The following is a 22,999-nucleotide window of genomic DNA, read 5'->3' as shown; positions in this document are numbered from 1 at the left end:
ATACCTGTACTGTGTATGTATACAGAGATACCTGTACTATGTATGTATACAGAGATACCTGTACTATGTATGTATACAGATACCTGTACTGTGTATGTATACAGATACCTGTACTATGTATGTATACAGATTCCTGTACTATGTATGTATACAGATACCTGTACTATGTATGTATACAGATACCTGTACTATGTATGTATACAGATACCTGTACTATGTATGTATACAGATACCTGTACTGTGTATGTATACAGAGATACCTGTACTGTGTATGTATACAGATACCTGTACTATGTATGTATACAGATACCTGTACTGTGTATGTATACAGATACCTGTACTGTGTATGTATACAGAGATACCAGTTATTTTTCTTTCCTATACAGATCATAGTTTCATCCATTATGTATATGTTGTACTTTCTTACAGATGAAGACTTCAGTATTACATTATATTACATTATCCTTCCAGCAGTGATTGGAGGGATCTGCCTCCTGCTGCTTGTGCTGCTTGTCCTCCACTGCTGCTGTAATTGGAGGTGATGTATATCCTTCATTGTATCTTTGGTTTTTCAATTCAAATGAAACAGAAGTTAAGATACTATATAGGTATGTATTGCCATCCCGCTGTGAGTATGTTAAACTCAGCGCCATTTACCCCCCCTGCGGCCCGGGAGCATACATTACCTGCTCCGGCTTGCTGCGGGGGCTCCCAGCGTCTCTCGGTGCTCAGTCAATCAGTGCCCTGCGGCGGCGGGGCCATAGAATTATTTTGCTGTCCAATGTTGGATAAATTGATGCTATTTATAGAATTCAACATCAGTGACAATTGTGTTTTATATATTCTTTTAGAAAAAGAAGCCAGAAATGTACAACCGATAAGGTAAGTGACTGTGGATGCTATAGTATCTATAAAACATTCTAAACAACAAGTAGAAGAGAAAGGTGAGGGCACTCACCGATCAGTTGCAATGTGCTTTATTTCAAAATGCAGTCAAATTTTCAGTGATGCATATCACTCTTTAGCAGACGCCAGACCATTTCACAGTATAGACATCGATATGATGGCCATTTCACGCGCATGCACGCTTCATCTGATCCGCAGTGGATTTCACGCTGCAAGTTCACAGCAAAATCCGCTGCGGATCCTTCACTGTCATTTTCAATTAGATTTCATACTTACATTTCAAGTATGTAAAAGTCAACCCCTTAACCCCCCGCGGCCCGGTACATATATTACCCGGTCCGCGCTCCGGCTTGCTTTGGGGGTTTCCCGCGTCTCCTGTCGCTTAGGCAATCAATGCACTGCCCCGCCGCAGCACACTAATTGGCTGAGCGGGACACCCAGACTCCGGAAGCCCCCGAAGACAGCGGGTAATGTATGCACCGGGCCACAGGGGGTTATGGGGGCTGATTTTTACATACTCGCAGCAGGATTACAATCCTGTTGTAAGTATGGAATCTCATTGAAAATGACAGTTAAGTATCCGCAGCGCATTTTGCTGCAAACCCACACTGTGAAATCCGCTGTGGATCCGTTGTGTGTGAACCCATCCTTAGGCTATGTTCACACAATTTCTAAACAGAACGGCCGTTGTTTTCCATTAAAACAATCGCCATTCTTTTCATACTGCAATGTTGTGCACGAAGGTCAAGGGAAAAACGGCCGTGATTCAATACGTTGTGTGAAAACAAAAGCCGTAATTCCATTGACGTCCATGCATATCTTTGCAGTATAAAAAGAAACGGCCGTTGTTTTCAAAAATAGTACATTGTGTGAACATAGCCTAAGGGTAAAGCTTTATTTATAAAAATACAAATACAATAGTAAGTGCTTGTTTTATGCTGTGATGGCTCCAGAACTGGATGAACATATCAGCCGCTTATAGACACAGAATATGTCATTGTGGTCAGCTGACCTGGCTCCTTTGATCTAGCTCCCAGCGCGGTTTACAGCGGTCAGTACGCCACAATCCATTACTTATCACGAATCAATGTGTTTTATTATTTTTTCTTTTCTTAGGCTAAGACATTACCAGATGCCGTATATACCGACCTGCTGAAAAGTGACATTGAAAATGTGTATGAATTTGAACTGAAGGTACCTGAGAAAACAATACATGCAGATGGGGGGGGGGATGGCCAACAGGCCGGATGCTTTCTTCCTACTGGGATAGCAGGGCTTTCACATGGGCTGATTATTAGCTGTAAAAGCGTTTATAGGAACACTCGACAAATAAACTTTTGAGACAACTCTGGCTTCTTCATCAGGATGGATAAAATATCTGAAAAAACTATCAGCAGCTTAGCCAAATCGAACCATCTGATAGCCCCCTATTGCGCAGGAGGCTCAGAGGATGAAGGTATGTCTTTTCCTTTCATTCTTGGCACTGTTCCCATGCTTTAGTAGTTTAATCCCTGGTCCGGAGCACCGTTAGGAGCACTTCCCCGCCCCCACTGTGCCGATCTGGCCCGCCTGCTCCATTAATTATCATTAGAAGGGGTGGGCTGGCTGGGGTGAGGCAGTGCTCCTAACAGTGCTCTGAACAGAGGATTAAACAACTAACAGCACAGGGATGGTGCCGAGGATGAAGGTAAAAGACTTACCTTCATCCTCTTTGCCTCTTGTGCAAAAGGGACATATTAGCAGGTCTAACCTGCTGATAGTTCCCCTTTATAAGGTCTCATACCTGCAAGAGTGCTGTTTTTATCTCTGGGGGCAATAAGCTTTTTTAATCATCTATATATAACTGTACCTTCTGTTACTTTACAGCCTGTGAGCTCCACACATGCCACCAGTATGAGAATGTAATATGAGAACAATCCGAAAACTGTCCGATCCGTTACTGTACCTCAAAATAATAAAGAAAGAGAAGAAATACAGATGGGTTCTCCCCATAGAGGGAGCCCGGAGTCATTGTTAACACCCAAGATATTCAGCTGACAGCATAAACCCCAGCTTTATTAGGAGTTATATCACACCAGAGCTCGGAAACTGGTCAGGTGGTACAAAACTGCCCTCCCCCGAGGACTGAGGACATTCACTGTTATAGGTAGAGGTTAGGACCTGATGTGCATTTGATAGTGTTTTAACTCATTACTGCATTAACTGTTTACATCACTATCTTCAATCTTTTTTTTTTTTTTTTTGCATTTCTTTAATAAAGTTATAAAACTTTGTAGATCTGAGGTCCGATAACTTAAAGGCTCACTGTCGTTATAACTTTCAAAATCTAAATCAACAGTAGATGTGATATGAAGCAAGTTTGCAATTTACATTCATTATTTTTTTTTTTAGTTATCATGGAAAACACAGAACTTCCTGTTTTCTGATTCATTTTTTTCTCAAAAAACAGCAAATAGTCAGAAAACAGGAAGTCCTTTGTATCCCAGGTCCTCTGAATGCTCACAGAGAGAAGGCAGTCATGTGATTGATGGACACATTGAGCCGTGATTCTCTGTACTGGCCGGAATTCCTGGGTTTAGTCTGTTTTTTTCAATCAGAAAATCTGCCTTCAGGAGACTGGACCTGGATTTCTGGTAAGTTCAGCTTTGTTTTACAGCATGAGAACAAAAAAAAAAATGAATGTATATTGTAAACTTGATTTATCACATCTGCTGATTTAGATTTTGAAAGTTATTACGACAGGGACACTTTAACATATTATGTTGTAACGTGCGCGATTGTCTGAATTATTAAAATTAATATGGTGTGAACAAAAAGCCACGACTGCCCAATTAAGAAAAAACAAACAAACAAAAAAAACAATACGTCATTCACTTTTGGTAGATTGAAAGACGCCATTGCAAAGTACACCTCTTACTGGAAAAAAAACAAGCCCTTACCTGGCCCTGTAAATCAGGAGTGTCAAACTCAGGCCCTCCAGCTGTTACAAAACTACAATTCCCATTATATATATATATATATATATATATATACACACATGCTGGGGCTGCTAGTTCTGTATACTGCTCCTGCTCTGTGTGTGTGTGTCCGTGTGTGTGTATATATATATGTATATATATATATATATATATATATATATATTAGAGATGAGCAAACCTCGAGACGATCCGAACCCGAACTTTCGGCATTTGATTAGCGGGGGCTGCTGAAGTTGGATAAAGCCCTAAGGCTATGTGGAAATCATGGATATAGTCATTGGCTGTTTCCATGTTTTCCAGACAACCTTAGAGCTTTATCCAAGTTCAGCAGTCCCAGCTAATCAAATACCGAACGTTCGGGTTCGGATCGACTCGAACCCGGTTCGCTCATCTCTAATATATATATAATGCTGGTGCTGCTAGTTCCCCTGTGTACAGCATCTGCTCTGTATATATATATATATATATATATATATATATATATATATATATATATATTCCTGTCACTGGGTCTGACTTCTCCAGAGTCCTACCGCAGAGATCAGGAGATACAGGAGGAGAAAGATATGCAGCAGCCGCATGTTTCTTCTGCTGCAAATCTTTCCTCGCCTGTCTCACCATGATTTGCTCCTCAAAGGGGCCCGCCAAGGCTCTGTTGCCCAAGGGCCCACAAAAAGCTGGAGCTGGCCCTGTGTATGGGGCCCCATAATTCCTGATGGCGGCCCTGCTAGCAGTGAACATATTACATACATCACTATATACCGCGATCAGGGCCGGATTAAAGGGAGGGCACCAGGGGCACGTGCCCCGGGGCCTCCACCACTTAGGGGCCCCCACCAGCAGGAACCCTAGTAGATCGGAGGGCAACAGCGCACAGAAAGTGCTGTGTTCTCACATTAATTAACACAAACACAATGTGGAAATACACTCTGATACTTAGCCCTCCCCGCTCCTGTCTCTAGGATCTGGCATCTTCCTCTGCACTGCAGCCTCTAGTGACCATCACGTGCGCAACAGAGGAGGATGCTGAGCCATACAGCCAGGAGTGAAGAGGGCCTGTGCTAAGTCGCCTACAGTAAGCTGCCATCTGTATAGGTCGTGGCATAGCTAATTTATTTATTGGGGGGGGGGGGGGTTGTCGCCCGGGGCCTCCACCAACCTTAATCCAGCCCTGACCGCGATTTTATACTGTATAGTGTATGCAGAACTCATATATTAGTACCAGCCTTATAGGTGGTGGGATAGATAGAAAGACCCAATAATAGTGCCAGCCTCAGAGACCCCCACCCCACATATGCTGCCACATACAGTATAATGCTCCCTATATACTGTCACCCCAGATACTGCTCCCCCCTCATATACAGTATATATATATTTATAGAGGGAGATCCCTATGGCCCTTTGTCTCACATATAATGCTCCCTTTATACCACCCCCCACCCTTTCACTATTACCATGGTCTCCTGTATACATGTGTCACTGGTCTTCATGCTGTATACACGTCTCCTGTATACATGTCTGTATGCTGCCTGCAAGGACCTGCTGACACCATTAGGAGGGTCATTTCAGGTCCTTGCAGGTAGATAAACAGAGTTTCTCATCCCTCTATGGGCTCTGAGCAGCCTCATCAGCCATGGTATATAACTTATAGTATTGTAGTCTGACACATTTGTGCAAAATTGCTGTGATTTTACAGAGATTCAATAAGGAAGATTTATCAAACATGGTGTAAAGTGAAACGGGCTCAGTTGCCCCTAGCAACCAATCAGATTCCACCTTTCATTTTCAAAAGAGTCTGTGAGGAATGAAAGGTGAAATCTGATTGGTGTTTGATAAATCTCCCCCATTTATTTTAAATATGTGCAAAACGCAATGATGTAACTGTACACTGGCCTCCTCAATGCTGGCCCTGACAGTACCCTCACCAGGGATTCCTGACAGTGCCCACCCCACTCTAGGACTCCCTAAGGGTATGTGCACACTTCGGAAATGTGACAGAAAATCCGTTGCGGAATTCGCTGCTTGCGAACTGCGGTGGGCGCGCGTCCCTGCCCGGCTCATAGACTCCATTCTATGTACAGGGGTTAACTGGGTTTGAAAAAAAAAAAACAACAACAATAATCAACTCACCTGTAACCCTTACCCGGCAGCCGCGCATCTCCAGTCATGTTCCCGGCGCAGGCAGTGTGATGCACACTGCCTGCGCCGGAGGTCCCCGAAGCTCTTCTGGCAGCCAAGCATCGGAGACGTTCGGCTGCCAGGAGAGCTTTGGGGACCTCTGGCATGGGCAGTGTCTCTGCATCACACTGCCTGCGCTGGAAATATGCCGGGAGACGCGTGGCTGCCGGGTAAGGGTTACAGGTGAGTTGAATTGTTTGATTTTTATAGCGGTCGCCACATACGGTGGGGGTGCGGCCATTTTTAAGCTCCCCCACATATCCAGTGTATAAGACGACCCCCGACTTCTGAGAAGATTGTTTAGGGTTAAAAAGTCGTCTTATACGCCGGAAAATACGGTACTGTATTCTCCATATATTCCTGTACTGTGCCTTCATTACCTAGAAAGGACAAACAACCGGAGTATCAATTTTTGCACCATTCTCAATCATGCTGTAAGTTTATTGGTCTTCTCTTGCTGTATCAAGGGCAGGGCCGGCTCCAGGTTTTTGTGGGCCCTTGGACGACAGAACCTCAGAGGACCCCTCATCCATCTACTATGGACCCATCACTAACACACACAAACACACATTATTGACACTGACACTGGCTCACTGACTGACTGACACTGGCTGACTGACTAAAGGCCCTATTCCACTTAACTTTTTCGAACGATTATCATTCATAAAATCGTTCAAACGACCGCTCGTTAACGATATTTGTTCTGTGGAATAGCTGTAAACAAGCGAACGACAACAGCAAAATCGTCGTTGAGTCGTTCACTGTTGAACATGTTGAAAAAAAATCGTTGGTCTTTCAACAATAATTCGCTAATCTTTTCGTTGAATACAAAATCTTTCAGTCGTTCTTGAAATGTCTACCTACATTTTAAACGACCATGTAACGATGTAACGACCGCAAAAAAATCGTTACACTACAGACATCGTTCACGTTCCCACACGTATTATGTGTTATCGTTCGCTTTAAAAAATCGTTAAGTGCTCGTTAATGAGCGGTTGTTGGAGCGAGTCTATGAACGATAATCGTTCCGTGAAATAGGGCTATAACTGACTGACACTGGCTGACTCTGAGGGCCTCTTTACACACACGCAGATTTTTGCAACCAAAGCCAGGAATGGTTTTGAAAAAAGAGAAAAATCTCAGTCTTTCCTTTATGACCTGTTCTCTGTTTATAGTCTATTCTTGGCTTTGGCTGCAAAAATCTGTCAGATATACTGTGTGTGTAAAGGGACCCTTACACTTACTGACTAACACTGACTGACTGACTGACTGACACACTCAGACACTGACACACAGCACTTACAGCTCAGTCTTCTCTCTCTTTCTCCGTGTCGGGCTGCTCTCCACACTTTAAGGTTGAGGACCTTTGGGTCATGTGATCAGGTCCTTCACCCTTTTCTCTATGCAGGTCCTGCTCCATCTCCTGTGTCTTCTGATGTTCAGCCCTTCACTCTGCACTACAGTGAGCAGGCTAAACATTAGAACACCCGGCCCCTCTCCCTCTCTGGGCCAATGGAGGCGCTGTGGGCCCTGCACTTGCCTGGGTAAGCCCTGTGCTGACGCAGGCCCTGGTCAAGAGTGAGGCTTTAAAGGGGAACTCTGGTAGAAATCTTTATCTTCCAAATCAACTGGTGTCAGGATTGTTTATTAAAAGAAATTTACCGATTTGTATAACTGTCTGACACCACTTGATTTAAAAGAAAAAAGATTTTCGCCTAAGTACCCCATTAATCATTTGCTAATTATGAGATCTTTTTTGCCCCTTCCCCATTGTATACAGCACGTATCTCAATCAGGACCTGCATGACCATGGCTGCATTAAATGTGAACACAGCATCCCAGGGCGCCATGTTTCCTGCACTCGCCCAGCAGCATTTCCCACCAGGTACAAGGTGTGCACCCAACAGCCAGTCCCAGAAGCCTCTGTGAATGTAGGACGATGGCTAGCACAGTCCATAGCACTTCATCTTTGGCCTATTGGAGCACTGAACGTGCAGTACGGGTATCTATAGACTTCTGTACCATCCTCAGGCTGGGGTCCCTTTTAGATGCCATTGTCACAAGATGTTTATCACCTGCCAGTGCTTTCTACATGATGACTGATTGATGAATATGTAGGTGCAATTTGTAGTCAATATATAGAATTTTTTTTTTTTTTTTTTAAATCAGTTTATTGTAGAACATTTTGTAGCCCATCTGTACACTTTTAGCAATAAGATTAGGAAGACAGTGTTATAATCTGACTCTATATTCTCTTGCAGTTATGCATAGAAAAGAACTCCCACAAAACAAGAAGGAAAAGATATAACCCAGGGAAAATAACCAAGTACAGAAACTTTAAATTATTGTCTCTGATTTTGACGAAAAACAGGATCACTGTAATCAATAGACAAGAATGGCGCTGTCATCATCGCTGTCTTTTTTTTTAACCACTATCTAATAATACAAACTATATGATAACTAGATTGGGTTTTCTGTCATTTTCTATAGTGACACTTTTAATTGCTCACTTGGTTTTTTTTTTTCAGCTTATTTTTTATTTTTACATATAAAAGTTTACAATTCTATCAGACACACAGAAAATAATCCCAGCAGTAACAAGAGACCCTGAGAACACAGAGTAGACGGCCACTTATTCAGACTAGCGGAATCGGCTGCTGTAGGTGGAGTTTTGGTTGTGATTGAGGTAGACGAAGTTGTAGAAGAGCTTGTAGCTGAGGATGTTGTAGTTGTAGTTAAGGTTGCATTCCAACATGAGCTTAGAGGATTAGGGTAAATATAACTCGAACAATAGTTTTCACTAGCGCAGCCAAGTGAATAAGAATTTTCTGTGATAAAGTAAGAAAACACTGCAATGTTATAAGGGGCTATCCGCCTTCTTATCATACAGTATATCAAAAATCTAGTGTAATTCTGTAGTTATATAATTTACATATGTATACCAAAGATAAGAAAGAGCCGTTTCCTTGCTCCACCCTTCTTTTGAACAGTTCAGACGGTGATCCTGTCCATAAGATGGCTGGGTATGGAAGAACATGTGACCATTCAACTCTCTTCGCAAACTCTGCTGCACCAGCGGCTAGTTTCGACTGCACGTCACATTCCTATGGAGGACAATGAGCGAGGTGCATAGTCACATGCTTCTCCTTGCTCGTCCACCTTATGGACAGGATCATCATCAAAACTCATTGATCTCAGCGATGGGGCACAGCAGATCTGCATTACACATAAGTACTGTAAGTTATGTAACTACAACGTTACAATACATTTTTGAGAAAAAAAATGGACATCCCCTTTAATCCACATTATTATAAGCATTATTATTAGTATTATTACGAAAAAAAAAAAAATTAGACAAAGAGGAAGGACAAGTTAGTTAAAATTTAAGGATGATGATGGAAAAGCCATTTAGCATTTAGGACAAGAGATGAGTGAGTAGCACTTAATCGAGTAGGTATTCGATCGAATATTACGATATTCGATTTACTCATTTTCGATCAAGCATACGACCAAATATGCAGTCAAAATTTGATTGCCCTCCCACCTTCCCTGGCACCTTTTATGAACCAATAACTATGCAGGAGGTGGGACAGGCCCTAGAAACATGCTGGCAGCGCAACCTTCATTGGCTAACTTACTCATGTGACCTCCAGAGTATAAGAACTTGGGATTTCCTGCTCGCCATCAGATGCCATCTTGGACCTAGACAGGGAGAGTGTTTGCAGCAGGGAGAGTTTGGTTTTAGCAGAATTTAGGTAGTAGGGCCCCCCCCCCCCTCAAAGCCCTTTCTAGGGTTACAACTATACACAGCACCGAATATACAGTACAACGATTGTATCAGCGGCTAGCAGCCTATCAGTGTGTTCACACAGACAGGCAGTGAATCGCAGTATGAAGAATAAGCTGCAGTTCAACTACTTCCTCATTCAGGGTTTTGTCTTGATATTTTAGCAGGTTCATCTTTTGGAGAGAGGAAAATGAGGATTTTAGAAGATTGTCGGCAGGAGAACACGTTAAGGCCTTATTACACGGAATAATTATCGCCCGTATTCACCTGATATTGGCTGTTATGGCCCATAATCGTTCCGTGTAATAGAAAGCAACGATCAGCCGACATAAACAATGTCAATTGATCGTTGCAGTCGTTCATCTTTCAACATGTTGAAAGACAACCGACTCATATAGCAATGGAGGTGTGACGGCAGCAGACCGCTGTTATATGCTATGGGCTGCCTGGATGATCAAGCAATCACCCGGGAAGCCCCCCTGCAGCTCCCCGCACGCCCGGCCCCACCTGCTCGCTGCCGCTGCGTGTATTAGCCAAAGTAGTGATCCCACCCTTGGCTACTCCCAGGAGCTCTTTTCCAGTCCCTTTCCAGGATTGGACTCTTGTAAAGCACAGCAAGAATCCCAGGAGCTAGCTGAGGATTTTGTGTGTAGTGATGCCCAAACACTGGAGCATCCGCAATCTCCTGGTGATTTTGGTGGTGTGGACCAGCAACCTGCATCTGAAATCATGAACGATGACGACGAGACACAGTTGCCATCATGGGAGGCTGTTGAGATGTCCTGTGGGCAAGATGTGGAGCGGAGTGAGAAAGTGAAAGAGGAAGTGCTGGACGACGAAGTGACCAAGCTGACCTGGCTAGGGGTAATATCCAGTGGGAAAAGTGGTGGAGATGTAGAGTCCTGCGCAGCTCCGCAAAAAGCAGCAAGAGGCAGAATGATGGCCAGAAGCAGAGCACAGTTGGTTCAGAGAAAGCATGCCAGAGCCAGCAGGGCCGAAGCTCTTCCCTGTAGCAGCCAATCAGGCAAAGCTCCACCATCGAGGGCACATTCTTTTTTGTGTAGATTTTTTAACGTGTGTTCGATGACCAACTGAACGCAGTTTGCATACTCTGCCATTCCAAATTGAGTAGGGGCCCTGACCACCACAGGCATGCGGCGTCACTTGAAAGCCAAGCACTGGATTGAGAGGGAGAGGGCAAATGCAGGACAACCTGCGCCCGGCATTGCTGCCACTGTCTCTTCCCCTGTTTTGTGTGCAGGCTCTGTAGTCCAGACCGCCTGCCAGGACACCTCCACATCTGCCTCAGCTTCGGCCACTTTGGGGCCTTCATCTTCAGCCTCCCCTTTGCCTGCATCTGCTCCTTTGCCTGCGCCATCATGCGCCTCGTCCCATCAGTTGTCAATATCTCAGGCATTTAATCGCAGGCTGAAGTATGCCTCAACTCACCCACATGCCCAAGCCTTAAATCTCCAAACTGCTGGCCCTGGAAATGTTGCTGTTTAGGCTTGTTGAGATACAGGCCTTCCTAATTGCAGCTGCCGCACCTCGCTATACTGTCCCTAGCCGCCACTACTTTTTCCGGTGTGCCATCCCTGCCTTGCACCAGCAGGTGTCCTGTAAAATCGGGCAGCCCCTGAGTTACAAGGGCGACTTGACCACAGACGTGTGGACAAGTGCCTGCAGGCCAGGGACGCTACATCTCCCTAGCGGCACATTGGGTGAATGTTGTGGAGGCAGAAACCGAGCCGCAACCAGGGATGGCTTACCTCCTCCCCCTGCCAAGATTGCCGACACGGGTTCTGACAACACCTCTTCTTCCTCCTTGTCCGGCGTAACATTGCCCTTAGCATGTAGCTGGAGATGCAACAGCACTAGCATGGGCAGACGTCAGGAGGCCCCACTGAAGCTCATCAGCTTTGGAGATAAGAAACACAGCACCCCGGAGCTGATGGTCGCCATATTGCAGCCGACAGAAATGTGGCTGTGGCGCTGCAGCTAGGACCAGGCATGGTCATGTGCTAAAATGGCCATAAACTGCTAGCGGCTCTGGAGCTTGGCCAACTCCAACATGTTCCATGCCTGGCCCATGTTTTAATTTTGTGGTTCAACGATTTTTAAAAACGTACCCAGCTCATGTGAAGTCCATTCTTCTGGTATGTTTTAGAACGCTGGTAGAGGTTTCGTTTGGCTGAAAAATAAACTTTAGTTGAGGAGATGCCGTGTCTAAGAGGCGGGGCCGAGAGCATTCTGCTCTGTGTCTCCCCCTCCTCTGGTTACGCCCTCTGTCCGCCCTTACAGGCCAAGTTGTTCTTGCGCCTGCGCCGTGCTTGTAACCCCCTGGCGCAGTTACCTGATTTTGCGGGTCATGTTGTGGGTCACGCTTCGCGTCATCCACGTTGTCTTAGCGACGCGCTTCTGCCTGGCCCGCCTCCCATGTCAGTGTGAGCTGCCTCCCGTTGTCCCAGTCCCGCCCTCCTTGTCTGTCTGCGGCCAACACGCCCCCCGCTTACGCTCCTTGCGTCCGTCCTCTCCTCGGCTTCACATCACATGCACCGTAGCGCACCTATCCCGCGCAGGCGCAGTGACGCTTTACACTGGCACGGCGCAGGTGCAAGAACAACTTGGCACAACAGTGGGGTCCTCTGTGCAGAGGAGCTGCTGATTGTCAGAATGTCAGTGAGACAGGAGGAGGGGGTAAAAGACAAATGCAGATTAACATCGCTGTTCGCACTAGGAAAAGGTTGCTGACTGAGACAGGGAAAGAAAATCCTGAAAAAGTTTGTTAAAATTGGGTTGCCTGTGACATAGTTGAGTCCACTTTATCTTAAAAAAAAGGGTTTTTCTTTAAATTGAACCACATGTTCAGTTTTTGTTAATAGGCCTGTAACATAGTTCTGTTCACTATATCGCCTCCAAAAAATTTTTCCTCTTTAAATTGAACCACAAGTGTGGTCTTTGTTGAAAGTCGGAGTACTGCCAGAGATAGGCAGTTGTTTTGACTAAAACATGAAATAAGTCACAAAGAAGGGATGCGGCCATGATGCCCCTGCTATGGTGATAATGCTACTGCTGTTGTAGGGAGCAGACAAGGAAGATCTGTGTCTATCTTTAGTGTCAGGGATTACATCATAACTTCCTAGGCCCCGATATCGTCTAGCAAATGGTCAATCAACATCGAGTTGAAGCTTTAGTAGATTACATGGCACAGAGTGCCTCCAGTGTGATAGGGTTGTTTTCCACCTGCTCTTCTGCCGCTGAAACCATTGACCCCTCTACCTCACCCCCTTGCAAATCGTCTAAATGTTATGAGCCCTAGGTCATGAAGCAATCTCTTTGATGATTCTGCTCCCATTAATTTAGTGGTCCGTTCCCCTGACCCAGTTAAGCACCTGCAATGCACCGATGCCCAATCACTGATGATGGAGGATGAGGACGTAGGAAGGGTTGTGCCAATGGGATGGGGACTGCCATGTTACGTGTAAGACTACTAAACATAATTGTCAATTGCTGACACTTTTAGCTATGTGGAGACTGTCGCGAAGAGCAGTGTCGAGTAGTAAGAAGAAGATTACCTGAGCGGTCATAACGAAGTAATAGATTTCACATGGACTGAATTCCATGACAATGCTGAAACCAGGTGTAAAAGCAAAAAGTGTGACTAATCCATAATGGTCAGCGCTGTCCAAAGAACTCCAACAGTTAAAAACAGATAAAATATGCACAATTTACACGTTTCAAGGATCAAGTCCTCTTCATAAGAATATGCAAAAGAGGAGCCCGTGAGCCTCATTGAAGAGTCTCAAAACACAGGACTAGCCAGATATCCCTCCGGGAAGGACCCAGCCAAGGGGCAGCTCCTGTTAGGGCCACTTAATATGGTGGTTTTGGTAGTTTCCTATCAGTCAATGTAATGACAAGGGATAAGAGGAGGAGGAGGAAGAGGAGGAGGAAGAGGAGGAGGAAGAGGAGGAGGAAGAGGAGGAGGAAGAGGAGGAGGAAGAGGAGGAGGAAGAGGAGGAGGAAGAGGAGGAGGAAGAGGAAGAGGAAGAGGAGGAGGAGAAGGAGGAGGAGGAGGAGGAAGAGGAAGAGGAAGAGGAAGAGGAGGAGGAAGAGGAGGAGGAAGAGGAAGAGGAAGAGGAAGAGGAAGAGGAAGAGGAGGAGGAGGAGGAGGAGGAGGAGGAGGAGGAGGAGGAGGAGGAAGAGGAAGAGGAAGAGGAGGAGGAAGAGGAAGAGGAAGAGGAGGAGGAAGAGGAGGAGGAGGAGGAGGAAGAGGAAGAGGAAGAGGAGGAGGAAGAGAAGGAGGAGGAGGAGGAGGAGGAAGAGGAAGAGGAAGAGGAGGAAGAGGAAGAGGAAGAGGAGGAGGAGGAGGAAGAGGAAGAGGAAGAGGAAGAGGAAGAGGAAGAGGAGGAGGAGGAGGAAGAGGAAGAGGAGGAGGAGGAGGAGGAGGAGGAGGAGGAAGAGGACGTGTGGCCAGTACCTTGGCCGATGTAACCGATGTGCCAGACATGAGGTGGTGAATCCCCTGGATTACCTAGAAGGGCAGAAGGAGCAGAGTCTATGAAGCCCCCAGTTTTCACTGTAGGAGACTGCCAGGTCACTATCCTCAGAGAAGGTTACCAGTAACCACCGACTGAAAAAATGAATGAGTACTGGAGCCCAGGACTAGATGCTCTTCTGCGGTTAAACTTCAAAATACAATGTAAAGATGTTCCGACTGGAGATAAGCAGAGAACTAGAACAAGACTGGAACAAGATTCAATTAGCTACAAGATAGCCAGGGAGCACAGACATTCTAATTTGTCTTAGAATGAAGAAAGGTCTTAAGTAACGAAGTGCCAACTTCAAAGTAGGGACCAGAGTATACTCAGACGACTGCCAGACTTTGTCCCCAGGTTGGAATTTGGGTGAAGGTCTGAGAGTCTTGTTGGCTTGTCTTTTGATGTTGGCATAAGCTCAGAGAAAGCTATGGCTCTCAGTAGCTGGAACTTGTAAAGTCGTAGGAAGCAGCAACAGAAGTAGAGGATGCTGGGTGTAGACTATGTGGGAGGGAGTGTCCCTGGAGGATTTGCTAGAGCGGTTATTATAAGCCATCTCGGCCCATGGCAACAGAGGAACCCAATCATCTTGACGGGTTGAGACATAGTGGCAAAGATAGTTGCCCAAAATCTGACTCATCTGTTCCACATTTCTTGGGGATGATAGGCCGAAGTTTTGAAACTGGCCACAGAGAGCACCCCAAAACTTGGAGGTGAACTGAACACCCTTGTTGGAGCATATAGGCTTGGCATACCATGTAGACAGAAGATGTTTTGAATGAATAGGAACACAAAGCTTGTTGCTGAAGGAAGATCTGATAGAGAAGTGAAAATCCACAACCACAACCCACAACCCATATTACAGAGCAGCCGAAAGAGAGAGGTAGATCGTTGACAAATTCCATGGCGATATGAGACCAGGGACTCTCCAGCACAGGTAGTGGCAACAGTAGACCTGCAGGCTTTTGGTGAGAGCTCTTATTGTGGGCAAGGGTTGGCCACCAATAATGCAGAGAAGACCTGTGTATCCCCGGACAGCCGGCAATATAGGGGGAATAATGTACTGAGGGTCGGGGGCCGAGTCTGTGACATCCAATGCTCTAGCCCAAGGCTTCTTAAACTTTTTCTACTGGAGCCTCACTTAGAATTATAAATACATGGTGAATGAGTATGTGTCAACACGTCTCATGGTGCTGAACAATGTCTCCTACCCATTTAACTTCTGGGTTCCCAAAACTGACATCTGGCTTTAAGTGGGGGATTAGTGTAAGTGGATAAGTAACCAGCTTAGCGATAGAAAAGAGAGAGTGGTTACTAAAGGTAGAGATGGTCCGAACCTGCCGAGGTTCGGGTTCGTACGAACCTGAACTTTCGGCAATGATATCAGATGTCTTAAACCTCCGTGGAGAGGGTGGATACAGCGGGAGGACTGCCTGGAAAACCGGGATGCAGGCACAGCCATAGGCTTTATCCACACTCTCAATGGAGCTTTAAGACAGCGAGAATCATTGCCGAGAGTCCGGGTTCTTACGTAATTAAAGGGGTTATCTGCCTAAGAGCGAAAAAAATTTATGCCAGCTGGACTTACTCACCAAGCCCCCCTGAGTATTTTGAGCCGTCTCCTGTCTTTCTATCTGCTGCCATTCCTGAGTTACAAGTTTTTCTAAAAGCCAATCTATAACTACATTTCCCATCATGCCTTTCCCTGATTGGTGCATTTGCATACTTGCCCCCTTAGCTTTCTTTCCTGCCCACTGCTGTCATTACTATTGTACAGTTACCACAGGACTGTTTTTTTTCCAATGATTTTGCATCACATCAACCCAGTATGTATTCCATGCTAGCTGATGATGTAGCAGAGCTGACCCGCGCATGGTGTAGCTATGTGCTGCAATACAGGCATCTGTTTACCGGGGGTGGAGGGGTGTAGTGTAGTTTTAGATCTCTGTTCGCTGACTGGGAATTAAAACATTCTAGTTTCATCCAGACTCTAAGACCATCTATAACATTTACAATATGCAAAGCTGTGACACAAAGACTGGTACATACGCCTGCATTCACTGACAGCAAGCAAACAGAGAGCTATAACTTTTCATATTACAGAAAACTAGGCTCAGGGACATATGTAAGTCTACGGAAGCAGCACAGGTGCATGGAGATGATGCAGATCCTGGGGGTCGGGTTACCAAGTCAAAAGACAGCTAACCCGGTCCCTAGAGAGAAGATCACATGTTCTGTGACTACAAAGGGAGGAGGAAGAGGGAGGTGAGTGTGGTCAAAGTGGACCCAGGGTAGAGGATTTTAAACATACAAAGTGGATAAGAATGAGAAAAAACAGGGAAAGGGTACAAGATAGGATATACAAAAGGGAAAGGGATTGTTTAGAAATTCTGAGTGAAAATCCCAACTGTGAATTCCGCCTGCCTCACTGCCTCAATTGACATGCCAATTCTTTCAGCGAAGAGCAGAGGCGCCCTATTCTTAACATTGAGGCAGTGAGCCAGGTGGAATTCCGAGCAGAGTCCGTGGTGAGGATTCAACTCTTAATTTCTGCCTATTTTCCGCAGTGTGAATGCGCCCTTATGATCTATTTATATTTATATTGTATTCTCTGTGCCTAATGGAAAGAAGGGTAAGAGCAGGGAGACCATAGAGCTCTGCGCCTGAGGAAGGTAAACCCAATAAAAGTGTAATACATTTCAGTCATGAAGGAATTGTTCTCCTTACAATGAAAAAAACTGGCTTCTACTTCATGGTTTTTGCCTTTCTCTGGATTCACACTATAGGGTGTGTGTAAACCTATGTATTTGCACATCCTTGGTTCCCATAAAACAGTTCCAGAGATACCTATTGTATTCTATTGTCTCATATTTTTCTTAGGCCATGTTCATACATGGCAAAATAGCAGACGCTGTCAGTGATGTTCACGCCTACTGGTACCGCAGTACTGGCTGTGTGAAGATCACTTTTTTTTAATTACAATGCGGGCACATTTAGATGTGCCCACACACCAATTAGCCATAGCAGACAATGTAAAGTACTGCCGGAGCCATACTTTACATTGTCTGCACAGTCTATTTTGTGCGGCCGCTTAAAATAAAGTAACATTGCGTCCTATGGAACACAATGTTACTACATATTTCAATAAACCGCAACAGCGACCATTATTTATTAAAAAAAATACAGCCTATAGTCCATACCTGAGGAGAAGGACGTTGATGAATTGTAGCATTCAGTCTGATTTCCTGTGCATTCCAATATTGCAGAAGAATTTGTTTTGGGATCAAAGAAAGGACAATACAATCCATTGCCCACTGCAAATAAACAGATCAATGATTTAAATGAATAAATTAGGAATGTAATGTTACTAATGATAACTAGAAGCCCATTGGCTGAAGGAGTGATTATAACCTAATAACACTATTCCTGTATGATCAGACTAGGCCTAGTTGTACAGTGCTCATTCAGCGCTACTACCCCTTTACTTCTCCCATGAGAAGAAGTGTATCTCATCCCCCAGTTCTAAAGGGACCAGCTGCCGGCCCTATTTACTTGAATGGTGCTGTTCAACAGTTAACCCAGTGTTTCCCTTCAGCTGTGCTCACAGCAATAGACAGTGACACCTAGAGGGAAATACACTTAACCCATAGCTGCACCAGGACCTTACTGATACTGAACTTCCAGGTGCAGCTAAGGGAGTTCAGAGGGGGGTCCCGCAGCTACATTCAGCCCGGGACTGCGGCTGTTAGCGGGCACCAAAAGCAATAGAGCACAGATCTCATGGATCTATGCAGTATATCTATACTGCATAGATCTCTTTGAGAGATCAGTGTGCATATACTAGAAGTTCCCCAGGGGGAATAACCCTAACCCCAGGGGGAATAACCCTAACCCCAGGGGGACTTCTAGTATATGTGTAAAAAAAATACAAAATTCCTTCCCCGAATAAAAGTTTAAATTACCCCCTTTCCCTACTTTATAAATAAAAATAAATAAATAAACAAACAAACATGTTTGGTTTTGCTGCGTGTGTAATCGCCTGAACTAATAATAATATAATAATTATCACATTCCCGATCTCGCACGGTAAACAGAGTAAGCGTAAAAAAATTCCAAAGTCCAAAATTGCACATTTTTGGTCGCATCAAATCTTGAAAAATTGTAATAAAAAGTGATCAAAAAGTCGCATATGCGCAATCAAGGTACTGATAGAAAACATCATGGTGCAAAAAAAGTACACCTCACACAGCCCCATAGACCAAAGGATAAAAGCAGTAGCATGGTAATAGAGCAATTTTAAGGAACATATATATATTTTAAAAGTGGCTCAGGGAAGAAACAGAGTGCTGCACATCACACCTATGGCTGATACTAGTGCCGCTTGGCTAAATAAAAAACACATCAGAATTTTGTGTATGAATTGATCAAGCCATACTGCCCCATGTACCTCGTGCCGGTATCTGATACACATGGGTCCCTACACTAAGTCCACACCGTGCCAGTCAGTGGCCACCAACCCCGCAGGCGTGCACAGCCAGGGAACGGGGGCCATGGGACGGCCCTGCGACCCCCATGCCACAGGACCAGACCCAAAAACACCACACCAGAACCCGGCCAGCACCGCCGGCGGAGAAGGTCGCCCCCAAGCAGCACAAGTCTGGATAAGGTATTGCGCTCACCATAGCTGCAGCAAACAGAATGGGAAAAAAACAGGAGGGATTAAAACCATGTGCACTCAGGTGTCTCCTGCTAATTGCGGTCATGTGGGTCTCACCAGGAGGAGTGCAATACACTGAGAAAAGAGAGAAACAAAATGTGGCTCAGGGAAGAAACAGAGTGCTGCACATCACACCTATGGCTGATACTAGTGCCGCTTGGCTAAATAAAAAACACATCAGAATTTTGTGTATGAATTGATCAAGCCATACTGCCCCATGTACCTCGTGCCGGTATCTGATACACATGGGTCCCTACACTAAGTCCACACCGTGCCAGTCAGTGGCCACCAACCCCGCAGGCGTGCACAGCCAGGGAACGGGGGCCATGGGACGGCCCTGCGACCCCCATGCCACAGGACCAGACCCAAAAACACCACACCAGAACCCGGCCAGCACCGCCGGCGGAGAAGGTCGCCCCCAAGCAGCACAAGTCTGGATAAGGTATTGCGCTCACCATAGCTGCAGCAAACAGAATGGGAAAAAAACAGGAGGGATTAAAACCATGTGCACTCAGGTGTCTCCTGAGTGCACATGGTTTTAATCCCTCCTGTTTTTTTCCCATTCTGTTTGCTGCAGCTATGGTGAGCGCAATACCTTATCCAGACTTGTGCTGCTTGGGGGCGACCTTCTCCGCCGGCGGTGCTGGCCGGGTTCTGGTGTGGTGTTTTTGGGTCTGGTCCTGTGGCATGGGGGTCGCAGGGCCGTCCCATGGCCCCCGTTCCCTGGCTGTGCACGCCTGCGGGGTTGGTGGCCACTGACTGGCACGGTGTGGACTTAGTGTAGGGACCCATGTGTATCAGATACCGGCACGAGGTACATGGGGCAGTATGGCTTGATCAATTCATACACAAAATTCTGATGTGTTTTTTATTTAGCCAAGCGGCACTAGTATCAGCCATAGGTGTGAGGTGCAGCACTCTGTTTCTTCCCTGAACCGCATTTTATATATTTTAAAAGGTTTTAATTTTTTTAAAAGCCATCAAATAAAATAAAAGTTATACAAGTTACATATCGTTGTAATTGCTACAACTTGAGAAACATGTATACCAATTCAGTTTTACCCTAGGGCGAACGGTGTAACCCCCCCCCCCCCCCCCCCCCCCCAATAAAAAAAATGTGTTTCACCACAATTTCACCACACTTATAATTTAAAATTCTGTTTTTTTTGTTTTTTTATTCCCTGGTTTCACAGCATATTTTTAGACAAAAATTACATCTGCCATTGCAAAGTACAATTAGTGGCGCAAAAATTAGGGCTCATCTGGGTCTTTAGGTGGAAAGATGCACACGCTATGGCCTTATATACACAAGGAGGAAAAAACAAAAGCGCAAGAATGAAAACTGTGTCTCCTAAGGGTTAAATCTCATCCCACTGTGGGATCCTGAGTGAGTTACTTTACCCAGGTGCCATAAAGAACTAAGTGGCACACCTGTGCTCGGACACTACATTAACACTTCTTCTAATGGTGCGTTTACACTAAACGATTATTGGCCCGATCGTACGATTAGCGATGTCGGATTTACGATTTTTTTTTAATAACGAACAGCGTTTAGATGGTACGATATATCGTACGACAATTCGCACTGCGATCGTTTTAGCCTATCTCACACATTGGTTAAATCGGTGAACGACTGTTCACACGTAACGATTTGCGATTTTTTGGCGTACGATGAACAACGATTTGATGACCTGATGAAAGATCAAAATGTACGATTTATCGTGCGTCGTTCGATCGTTCGCTGCGTTTACACGTACGATTATCGTTCGAATTCGACCGTTATCGCGCAAATTCGCATGATAATCGTTACGTGTAAACGCAGCATAAGATGAGAATACTTATTGAAAAATTAAAAGACACACAAAAAAGGAACATGGAGACACCTCAGCCAATAGGCTTCAGCTGTAAGGAGAGGTGTCTCCATGTTCCTGTTTTGTATGTCTTTTGGACATTGAATAAAGATCAAGTTTTATGATGAGTGGCGCTGGACATGATCTTTCTTAACTAGGAATGAGCGAACCAAACCGCAACAAAACAGATCTGTTACGAACTTTGCAAAAAGTTCAGTTCGTCACCGAACCGGACTTTGAGAAAGTTTGTTACGAATCTAGTTAACCCCTTAACGACATCGGGCGTAAATTTACGCCCTGATGCCGGTAAGGACGTTCAGAGCGGGGCCACGCGGCAACCCTGCTCTGAACTGCGGCGGTCCCGGGTGCCGGCACCCGGGACCATAGGTATTAGCGGGCACGGTCCGATCGCCGTGCCCGCTAATACAGTAATCAGATGCAGCTGTCAAACATGACAGCTGCATCCGATTACCGGATTCAGCCGTTCCCTGGTGTCTAGTGGCGGAGATCGCTCCCCTGGGATGTCATCCGGGAGGAACGATCTCAGTTTCTGAAGCCGGCCGGGGACCGTTCCAAGATGGCGCCGTCCTCGGCTCGGCACTCGTTTACTTCCGGCTGCAGCAGCCGAAAGAAAACGAGTGCCTGTCTCATGGATCTCTGCAGCATATCTATGCTGCAGAGATCTCTATGAGAGATCAAAGCACTTATACTAGAAGTCCCCCAGGGGGAATAAGCCTAACCCTAGGGGGAATAACCCTAACCCCAGGGGGGCTTCTAGTATAAGTGTTAAAGTAAAAAAAAAAAGTGTTGTTAATAGTAAAAATCCCCCTCCCCTAATAAAAGTCTGAATCACCCCCCTTTTCCCAGGTTATAAATAAAAGTAAATAAATAAATAAATAAACATGTTTGCTATCGCCGCGTGCGTAATCGCCCAAACTATTAATTAATCACATTCCTGATCTCGCACGGTAAACGGCGTCAGCGAAAAAAAAATCCCAAAGTGCAAAATTGCGCATTTTTGGTCGCATCAAATCCAGAAAAATTGTAATAAAAAGCGATCAAAAAGTCATATATGCGCAATCAAGGTTCCGATAGAAAGAACACATCATGGCGCAAAAAATGACACCTGACACAGCCCCATAGACCAAAGGATAAAAGCGTTATAAGCCTGGGAATGGAGCGATTTTAAGTGACGTATATTTGTTGACAATGGTTTAATTTTTTACAGGCCATCAGATACAATATAAGTTATACATGTTACATATCGTTTTAATCGTAACGACTTGAGGAACATATATAACAAGTCAGTTTTACCCCAGGGCGAATGGCGTAAAAACACATTTCCCCCAAATAAACAAAATGCTTTTTTTTTTTCAATTTCACCACACTTTGAATTTTTTTCTGGTTTCGCAGTGTACTTTATGCAAAAATTCTGCCTGTCATTGCAAAGTACAATTAGTGACGCAAAAAAATTAGGGCTCATGTGGGTTTCTAGGTGGAAAAATGCAAGTGCTATGGCCTTTTAAGCACAAGGAGGAAAAAACTAGAACGCAAAAATCTAAATTGGCTCTGTCCTTAAGGGGTTAAAATAACCATTACAAATAAAATCACAGAATAGACAAGTCCAAGACATCTTATACCATTTTATACCGGCTAACAATAAGCCCGACTTAGTAATGGATTCCGTCTATTACGGCTTCCACTACTAAGTCTATATAGTAAAGAAATAAAGACAAGACACAAGTAAATTTTTTTTGTATTCAAATAAAAACACCCCCACACCCCTTGTTGACCATTTTATAAAAAAAAAAAATATCCAAACAACCGCTGGTCATCGACATAGTCCACTGAATCCGCCATAATCCACAGAATACCAATATCTGAAAAACAAAAAGAGAAAAACACACACAAAAAAAACACACAAAGAGGAGCACAACACCCATCATTGTGAGTGCTGTTGTGCACCTTACAGTATGCAGCATCTTTACAGATCGCTGCTTACAGTGTGGCACCCAAGGGCTTAAAGGAGGATGCATTGCATCCCC

At 45.0% G+C, this 22,999-nt stretch overlaps 1 long non-coding RNA gene across 1 annotated transcript; it reads left to right on the top strand.

Moving 5' to 3' along the window:
- The first annotated feature begins 848 nt into the window (after window positions 1-848).
- Window positions 849-3,184, top strand: LOC138769967 (uncharacterized). Its single transcript, XR_011359359.1, has 3 exons — window positions 849-882; window positions 2,023-2,100; window positions 2,773-3,184. It is a non-coding gene; the product is annotated as an uncharacterized lncRNA (long non-coding RNA).
- The last annotated feature ends 19,815 nt before the right edge of the window (window positions 3,185-22,999 follow it).

The sequence above is a fragment of the Dendropsophus ebraccatus genome, chromosome 12 (genome assembly GCF_027789765.1).
Source record: "Dendropsophus ebraccatus isolate aDenEbr1 chromosome 12, aDenEbr1.pat, whole genome shotgun sequence".
NCBI lineage: Eukaryota > Metazoa > Chordata > Amphibia > Anura > Hylidae > Dendropsophus > Dendropsophus ebraccatus.
This window is presented reverse-complemented; position numbering and strand designations above follow the sequence as displayed.